Source organism: Myotis davidii, unplaced genomic scaffold (assembly GCF_000327345.1).
Source record: "Myotis davidii unplaced genomic scaffold, ASM32734v1 scaffold448, whole genome shotgun sequence".
NCBI classification, from domain to species: Eukaryota; Metazoa; Chordata; class Mammalia; order Chiroptera; family Vespertilionidae; genus Myotis; species Myotis davidii.
This window is the reverse complement of record NW_006383009.1, coordinates 1,773,994-1,782,750: the sequence shown is the minus strand read 5'-3', so window position 1 is coordinate 1,782,750 and position 8,757 is coordinate 1,773,994.

The following is an 8,757-nucleotide window of genomic DNA, read 5'->3' as shown; positions in this document are numbered from 1 at the left end:
GGTTCTGGATGATGTCCGTTCCGTCTTTTAGTTGTATTTTTGAAGTGGTTGTTCGAGGCAGCAAACTCCGGTGTTTACCTATGCCGCCATCTTGGTTTCTCCCCTACTTATTTTTCAGCAGCAGATGGCTCTTCTCCGTTCTGAAACTCCAAAAGGGAAAGCTGAATCTCCCACAAGGATCTCTCTACACAGTGTGGCACAGGATTACAGGATGTGTTTCTTACAGGAGCAGATGGCTCTTGTCCGGTCCATAGCGCCAAAAGCGAAAGGAGAACCTCCCACAAGTCTCTCTGGCAGACTGGCATGGGTCTGGGAGCAAGTTTCTTGACCTGTTCAGCAAACTGGGGTATCTGCCATGAGCTGAAATTCTAGAATAGGTCGTGGTATCTGGTCCTTAAGTCCTATAAACTAAGACAGGATGTAAGCAGCCCAGGAAATGAGCAGGAGGATTGGAGGAGAGGAGCCTAGTCTTATCTTAGGAAGTCCTTGAACATTATATTCTAGCAGAAACCTGAAGGATGAATAAGGAGTATGCCAGGTGAGGGTGGATGAGCAGCCGGCTAGTGTCCCAAGACTGCACATGCAAAGGCCTAGGAGAAAGAGGACACAGTGAGTCCAACAGTCTACACCAAATTATTGTCCCTTGGCAGGCCAGGCACTATGGGAATGTTTCTTGCTTGTTTCTTTTGTTGCCAAAATAAGATCCAAATCAATCATCGGGGCCAGGTTCACATTCAATTTTATAGTTATTATACTATTGAATGCCTGCTAAGTGTACATAACCACTTTATAGGAAGGGCACCAGAGTTTATCATAGTTGGAGGGGGGGGTGAGATTTTCTTGTCTGTAACTCATGTCTCACATAACTGTGCATACTGTTGATCCTATTTCCAAACATATGCACATGCAGATGGCCTCTTGTCAACTATAGCACTGTCGCTGGAGTCCGAGTCTCTCAGATCACCAGGTGTCTGGCTCCTTCTCATGACCCACATCTCTATTTCAAGTTCCCCTCCATATCACCCCCACCTCCATTACTTACTGTTTGATTTATCTGGTGTTATTTTCTTCATATAGCTATCACAATTTGGATTTTCTTTTCTTATTTGAATTTATTGTCTCCCCCCCTCAATTTCAGTATAAAGTCCCTGATGGCAGAGCCCTGCTTAGCTTGCTTATTCAGCGCTTAAAAATGTGCCTGGCATCAAACATATTTGTGAAATGAATGAAGTGTCACTCAGCTAGTAAGTGGCTAGACTGGGGCATCTACAGAGATTCCTGCGCTCTATATTTTATCTGTGTTGGGACACTCCACTCCCTCCAGCACAGGGATGAGGGGGGCAATGCCTGTAGAACATGCCACAGAGAGTAAATGCAGGCAGCAGTGGACAGCTGGAGAGGGGGCTGAAGGGGCATCTGTGGCCAGTCCCTCAATAGACAGTGCACAGAAGCCCAAATGGCCAAGCTCAAAAGGTAAACTGAGGCAAGCCTGTAATGTCAGCTGTGGTGGCCAGGCATGGCAGCCAGGCACTAGCTGCTAGTCTGAATGAGGGATCAGACTTTCTTCCCTGGGCCAAAGGGCAAGAGTTAGGCATGCAAAACATAGGAGGAAACGGGGCACCCACCAGAGTGTCAATTCAGAAACCTGCATGGGGTGCAGTTGGTGAAATTACAGACGTGGCTGAAGTTGGGGTGTTTTAGCTGGGCCATGAATGCCTGGGATCAAGAGCAAATATGGATGTGGTGTGGAACCGCTCCTTTCTTCCTGAGATGAAGCTGGGGTTGGCCTCAGGGCCCAGGGCACTGGGAGTCTGCATGGACTCATCACATAGCCACAGCTGTAGCTGCTGGGGAGCAGAGGAACAGAAGCAGGCAGCCAGGAGGCCACCACACCAGGGGCCAAGTCCAAACTTCTCTGGAACCAGCAGGAACAGAGGCTGGTATAGGGCTTTGGAAGAAATCTCTTGCACAGGAGAAAGCCATGCCAGTAGCTCTTCCCACTGCCATGTAGCCAAGCTGGTCCCACTGAGGCTGGGAGCTCAGAACAGAAGTGCCTTGAAGGTGAGCTTTGCCCCATCTCTGCTCAGAGTCTGTGCAAGCTAAGATGATGTTCCTCTACACTTTACAGCAAACCATTGGCTTTCTTTGGCTCCAGAGTGTTAAATGAGGGTTGGGGTCAGAAAGAGAGTGGGAGAGGTTCCAGAGCCTCTGAGCACAGCCCCTTCCCCACATGTAGTAAAGCATGATGGGAGACCCCTGCCTGTGTGCACCTCTGGGGCCCGATGGGCCAGTGCCCACTCCACATCCTAGCATGGAGGCAGCTCCCAGCAGATGGTGGATCAAACCTTGATGTTTCTGCATGTGCTTTGCACATTTTACTTGTTGGTAATGAATTTACAAATTCTTTAAAACAGAAAACAGAGCCTTCCCTCGGGCTGAACAGATGGGAAAGAAGGCTTTCTAAAGGCTTTTCAAAGTGGCCCTTTCTTCCCCCTTCTGTCTTAATAGCGCTCTTTGTCTACACATTCTGTATTAGCTGGGAGTGAGGGAGAATCTGCCCAGCCTTTGTTCCTCTGGCCTCCAGGAGAATACCCAGTAGGCCTGCCCCAGTCACAGATCCATGGGCAAGAGAGCATGGGGTCCTGGCCAGGAGCCGTCCATCCTCCATCCCCAGTGCATGAGTCACCATCCGAGGAGGGAAGAAGGGAGGGAAAACACCTTGCTGAGATGACACTGATTTCTCGGGCAGGGGCAAGAGACCAACACTCCCCAGTAGCAGGAGTGGCATTGATTGAATGGGTTATAGTGGAAAACTTGTGGTGGGTTGGTTAATGGCCCCGGAGTCTTACCCTTTCCTGATCCATCCCCTTGGCCATATATCACTCAGCAGTGGGCTCCCTCCTCTGGGAGAGGCACAAGCCCCACCCCTTAACTTGGTCATGTGACTTGCTTTGGCCAATGGGATGTTAGCAGACCTGAGGAAAGCAAAGGCTTGGAATGAACTTGCTCACTGAAGCTTGTTCTCTTGCTCCAGGAGAAGGGCATGCCTGTGTAAGTGGGCTGGTTCGAGGAGGAGGAGGAAGAGGAGGAGAAGAATATGGAGTTGAGCCAATCCCCAGTCCACTGGAAAGGAAACTGGGACCAAAACATGCAAAGCAGGGGCCCTTGATCGAGAATCTAGAGAACAGCCAGTCACCTGTCTCTTCATCACGAAGACCCCCTCTGGAAGAAAAAATAATTCTGAAAATGGCTACAGCTTACCAAATGTAAATGAACTGAAAGGGCAATCACTGTACTAACCTCACAGGGTTGTTTAGAAGAGTAAGTGAGAAGCATTTAGCACAGTCCTTGACCCATGGACACACTAAATAAATGTCAATTGGTACATTATTTATGTGTATTGGCTTTAATCATTAAAATGACCCCCGAGTTAAACACTATTATCTCATTTTACAGATATGGATGTTGACGCACAGTACAGTTGAGTGACTTGGTCAAAATTACACAGCCAGATAAGTGGAAAAGCTGGGATCAAAACCCACATCCATTCAGACATGGAAGCAATTAGAGAAAACGCAGAACCAGATGCAGGACAAGCACATGTCCAGAATTAGAGCACACAGACAATGCTGGGGATGCCACAGGGGATACAACTAAGATCGGTCTTCAGCAGGGTTTCTCAGACTTAGCACTGCAGACATCTTGGGCAGATTAATTCTTTTCTTTTTTAGGGGGAGGGAAGGAGCCAGTCCTATACATTGTAGAACATTTAGCAGCATCTTTGACCTCTATCCAGCAGATGCCATTAGTATCCTCCAACTTAAGTGATTACATCATTGCCAAATATCCCCTGAAGGGGGTTATTAACCAGGTTGAGAACCCCTAGTTTGGAAAAATCAGGGAAGGTTGCAAGTGGTGGGTAGAGTTTTAAGAGCTTACATAGCAGTTCCCAGGCTATGAATTTTGAGGACTAATAAAAGTGTAAAAATTTAAAATAACATAGAAGAGACCATTTCAGAATGAAAGATAGCCCTTTCTAGCAAAGCATTACTGACAAGTTTAAACAAATATTCTAAAAATACATATATTTTTCAAAGCTTAACACAGGAAATTTATAGAATACAATTTGGTTGTAAATTATATTGTATGTGTTTACTTTCTTGACAAAGTTAACCAATTGCATATTTATCAGTACAAGAGTAAACGTGGACCAAAAGTCTGACTTATTCCAGTACTTTCATTTAGCTTTATAAAAAGCCTCCTACATGGTTATTGTTATTATTTTTAATTTTACCAGCAACATTGGCACATCATTATGAACTGGAACCAGAATGAGGATCAGCATTTGGTTAACAGTTGCCTTGTTTGGCTAGTCTTCAGTCTCTCATTCATTACCTCCTATTTCTGGCTTCCCTGAATGTGTGTGTGTGGAGGGGGAAGACATGATTTATAAGGTCAAATTTCCCTTCGAGGACTGGATTAGTTTCTAGGTCTGCCACAACAAAGTACCACAACTGGATGGCTTAAAAACAACAGAAATAGCAGGGTATTCCCTCACAGTTCTGGAAGACATAAACCCAAAGTCAGAATGTGGGCACGTTGGTTCTCTGTGGACGCTGTCAGGGACAACTGGGCCCATGCCTCGCTTCTGGCTTCCTGTGGTTGGTTAGATCCTTGGCTGGTAGATGTATCACCCCCATCTCTGTCTCATCTTCACATGGCATTTTCTTATCTCTTATAGCACACCAGTCATGTTGAATTAAAGGCCCACCCTATGTTATTATGACCTCATCTTAACTAATTAGTATCTGACATGAACCTAATTTCTAATAAGGTCACTTTCTAAAGTACTAGAGGTTAGGATTTCAATGTGTCTCTTGGGGGAACACAATTCAACCAAAACAATAACTTATCCTGTGACAATCTCTTACAAGACAGTGCACCCAGCCAATGTGGCTCAGAGGTTGGGTGTCCACCTTTGCACCAAAAAATTCAACCAAAACAATAACTTATCCTGTGACAATCTCTTACAAGACAATGCACCCGGCCAATGTGGCTCAGAGGTTGGGTGTTCACCTTTGCACCAAAGGTCACCAGTTCAATACCTGGTCAGGATACATGCCTGAACTGCAGGCTTGATCCCCAGCAGCAGGTATGCAGGTTGGATGTTGATATTTCTATCTCTCTCTCCTTCTCCTTTCCTCTCTCTCCAAAAAACAATAAAAGCATATTTTTTAAAAAGAAAATGCACCCTTTGTTCAGATAATACAATGTGTGCTTTTACCAGGTCTTTGGCCTTCCAGGAGCATTATGTCCACTTAAATTAGAAAGTTGTCCTAGTTACCATGCATGTTAAAGTTAGGATAGTATGTAAAATGTCTAACTGCTCTGAAGTGGGCAATAGGCAATAGGTAAAGATAAGGAAAGCGGGGAACTGGTGGAGGTCCTAGGAAGGCAGGTTGGAGCAGGGGGAAGGATGAACCCTCCAAAGGAAGTAATAGTGATTCTAGGTAAGATCAGTGGGAAACACTTCTCAGGGGCTGATAGTGAGAAAAGGGGACGAGGGAGAGTCAATGACAGCTGCCTACAATGGGGCATGGACTGACTCAGGGTTGGTGCCACAAGGGAGGGGTGTCACCAGCTTGTGCATCTGGAGTCCAGCTAGCTGGGACACAACGTGGGACCCATCCACCTGGCTGAATGCTGAAAGGAAAGACCCTGATAAGTGTCACTTATTTTTTGCTTCTAACAATTGTTTATTCTAGTATTTCAAAATGGCCCTGTCGCCAGGCAGATGCCTACCAAGGAAATCCTAGTAATACTAACCAAGAGATCCACCCAGGAAGAGTCAACTTGAGTGCATACTGAGGAAACTACATGGGCTGCATCAAACACTGCTCACTGAGCCTCCCTGGCCTCAACATGTAAAGGCCTCTAAAGTATCTGCACAAACACAGGGTCCCCACATTCAGCCCAAGAGTGAAAGCAGAGGGGAGTTCCATTCTGGTGCTTTCTTGAACCTGCTCTCTCTTCTGCTTCCTCCTAGATAACGCCCCCCACCCCCCATCTTGCTGAACCAGCTGTGGATTTCTTGTTAGAGTCCCAAACTAATAAATGCCACCATGGCCTGCAGTTGAATTTCTAAAATGCAATTTGCACGCAAACTCAACATGTAGAACCCCACAACAATTGAATTCTTCTCCGCCCAAAATCAATTGTAAAAGTGTAGGTAAGACTACAATAGCGCTAAGCTCCCTGTAATAAGGTGATGTGCTAAGTGAGCATCTGATTTAAGAAGTGGTTGGCAGTACAGGACCACATTATGCCCTCTAATCTGGAAATGCACTGGCTCCCAGGGCAGCAGAAGGCACTGGAGGCACAGGGAAGGTGCAGAGCCAGTTTAGAGGTGCAGGGGAGAAGCTGAGCTCATAAGTGAGGGAACACCCATTATTCAGACTCCCTTCCCTCTTCAACCTCTTTCCCAACCTCCAAGAAAAATGGGAATTAAAGTTTAGAAGCCAGGGAGATAGCAAGAGCTTTTGAGAAGGTATAAATATAAAGGAGACAGGCAGACAGGAGGGCTAGAGGGATAGATGAACAATGAGGAAGATTTGAAAGGCAGATGAGGGAGGAAGGCGCTCACAGAACAATAATGACCCACACAAGGCAGCTTGCTCTGTCTTAGGCTATGTAATTCCCAGTCTTCCACACTGAATGTAGGTGCTGGGAACAGCGACTGAATCTTCCAGTTCTTTATGTTCCGGGTGACTGCTATATGCCTCGCACATGAGGTGCTCTGGGAAAATTTGCCCATGATGATGAGACACGGGGTTTGAGAGGGCGTCAGGCTCATGGGAGAAGCTGGAAGGAAGGCCTGTGCTCCAGCAATGCCCCATGATACTATTTGGCTTCAATGGCAGGCCAGGTTGCTGAGCAGACAATCTGCATTGGAACCTTGACATCTCCACTCATTAGGGGTGTGACCTTCAACTGTAAGTCTGGGCTAATAACCTAACACCTGTCCTGATGGCCTGACAGGATGAAATGAGAGAATGTGTGCTGTACTCTCCACACACAGTCTGGCACATAGACACGCATAATAAACATTAGCCTAAAACATAAAAAAAATAAAAGCATATGAAGTCATTTAAAATGTTGCTGTTGCTCAGGTCTGCTTTGAGACTGTACTAGAAGCTCAGGCCTCAGGCTTTTACTGATCTGCCTGGTGTCAGCCTGGCTTCTAAGGAGAAGAGTGCCCTGCCCCTTGGGGGATTTTCCTTCCTGCTCAGTGGGGGCCACTGATAGAAGAGAGTTTCCCGAAGAAGATCTGAGCAGGGAGAGAGATGACTCTGAACCAGCCCAAGGCCAGGACAGGATTTGCCAAGCTTCCTAGTAGAAACCCAGCAACAATAAACCCTTACCCCCGAAAGGCATTAAGTTGCTGAAAAAAATTCCACAGACATTAAAAATGACTATCAGAAGCAGCCTGGGTTGGTAGCATGATCTCCTTTTATTTAAAACTAGAGGCCTGGTGCATGAAATGTGTGCACTTGGGTGGGGGGTCCCTCAGCCCAGATCGCCAGGCCAGGCCGAGGAACCCCACCAATCAGGGCTGGGGAGGGACGTGGGAGGTTGGCTAGCCAGGGAGGGACTGTTGGAGGGCTCCAGGGCATGTCGGGCCCGTCTAGCTCAGTCCTGATCAGCCAGACCCCAGCAGCAAGCTAACCTACCAGTCAGAGCATCTGGCCCCTGGTGGTCAGTGCACATCATAGCAACTGTCGACTAGTTGACTATCTGCCCCCTGGTGGTTAGTGCATGTCATAGCGAGTGGTTGTGCGACCTTAGCGTATCATTAGCATATTACACTTTGATTAGTTGAACCAATGACTGGACGACTGGACATTTAGCATATTAGGCTTTTATTATATAGGATTATTTAAATGACAACAATGTAGATATGAAGAGCAAATGGTTACTGGGAGATTAAAGAAGGGGGAAAGGCTGGAGGGAAGTGAAGACATGTGCCCTAGGTCCTGTATTTCTCTGTCTTTACTTCCCCCTGGGTCCCACAGGCATGTCTGGTTTTGTGCTCACAGAATAGTAGAGGTCTTTTCTTTTTTCTTTGCTCCATTGGTGGAGATTTCCTAGCAGTTGCAGGATATCTTCCTTTTAATTTTTCCTTGACACTCTGACTTTACTTATGTCTCTCACCTTTGCTCTCCCTCCATCACCCAACTCCAACAGTAACTTGCTCCAGGCTCACTTTGCTCTAGTGTCTCAGTGTCTAGGAGATCCGTCTGCCACCAGAACTACAATTCCCAGCATTCCTGGTGCTCCCCACGCACTGGGTTTTCCCTGACTGAGGGAGCCACATCCCCCCAAGCTGCCGGCTCTCCCTCTCTGCTCTATGTATGCAAATTACCCGCCATCGTTGGAAGGTTAAATTGCATACTCACGCCTCATTGGCTGGTGGACGTGGCTTGAGCGTAGCGGAGGGATAGTTAATTTGCATTTTCTCTTTTATAGGACTAGTAGCCCAGTACAGAAATTCATGCACTGGGGTAGGGCGGGGAAAGGTCCCCTCAGTCTGGCCTTCACCCTTTCCAATCTGAGACCTCTCAGGGAATGTCCAACTGCCTGTTTGTGCCCACACTTTTAACAGATAACAGATCCATTGTTGTTTCTTTCTTATGCTTAAAACCATTGGAATTAGTAGGTATTCAAAGTGTGTATACATTTTGGGGGACAGCCTGTATA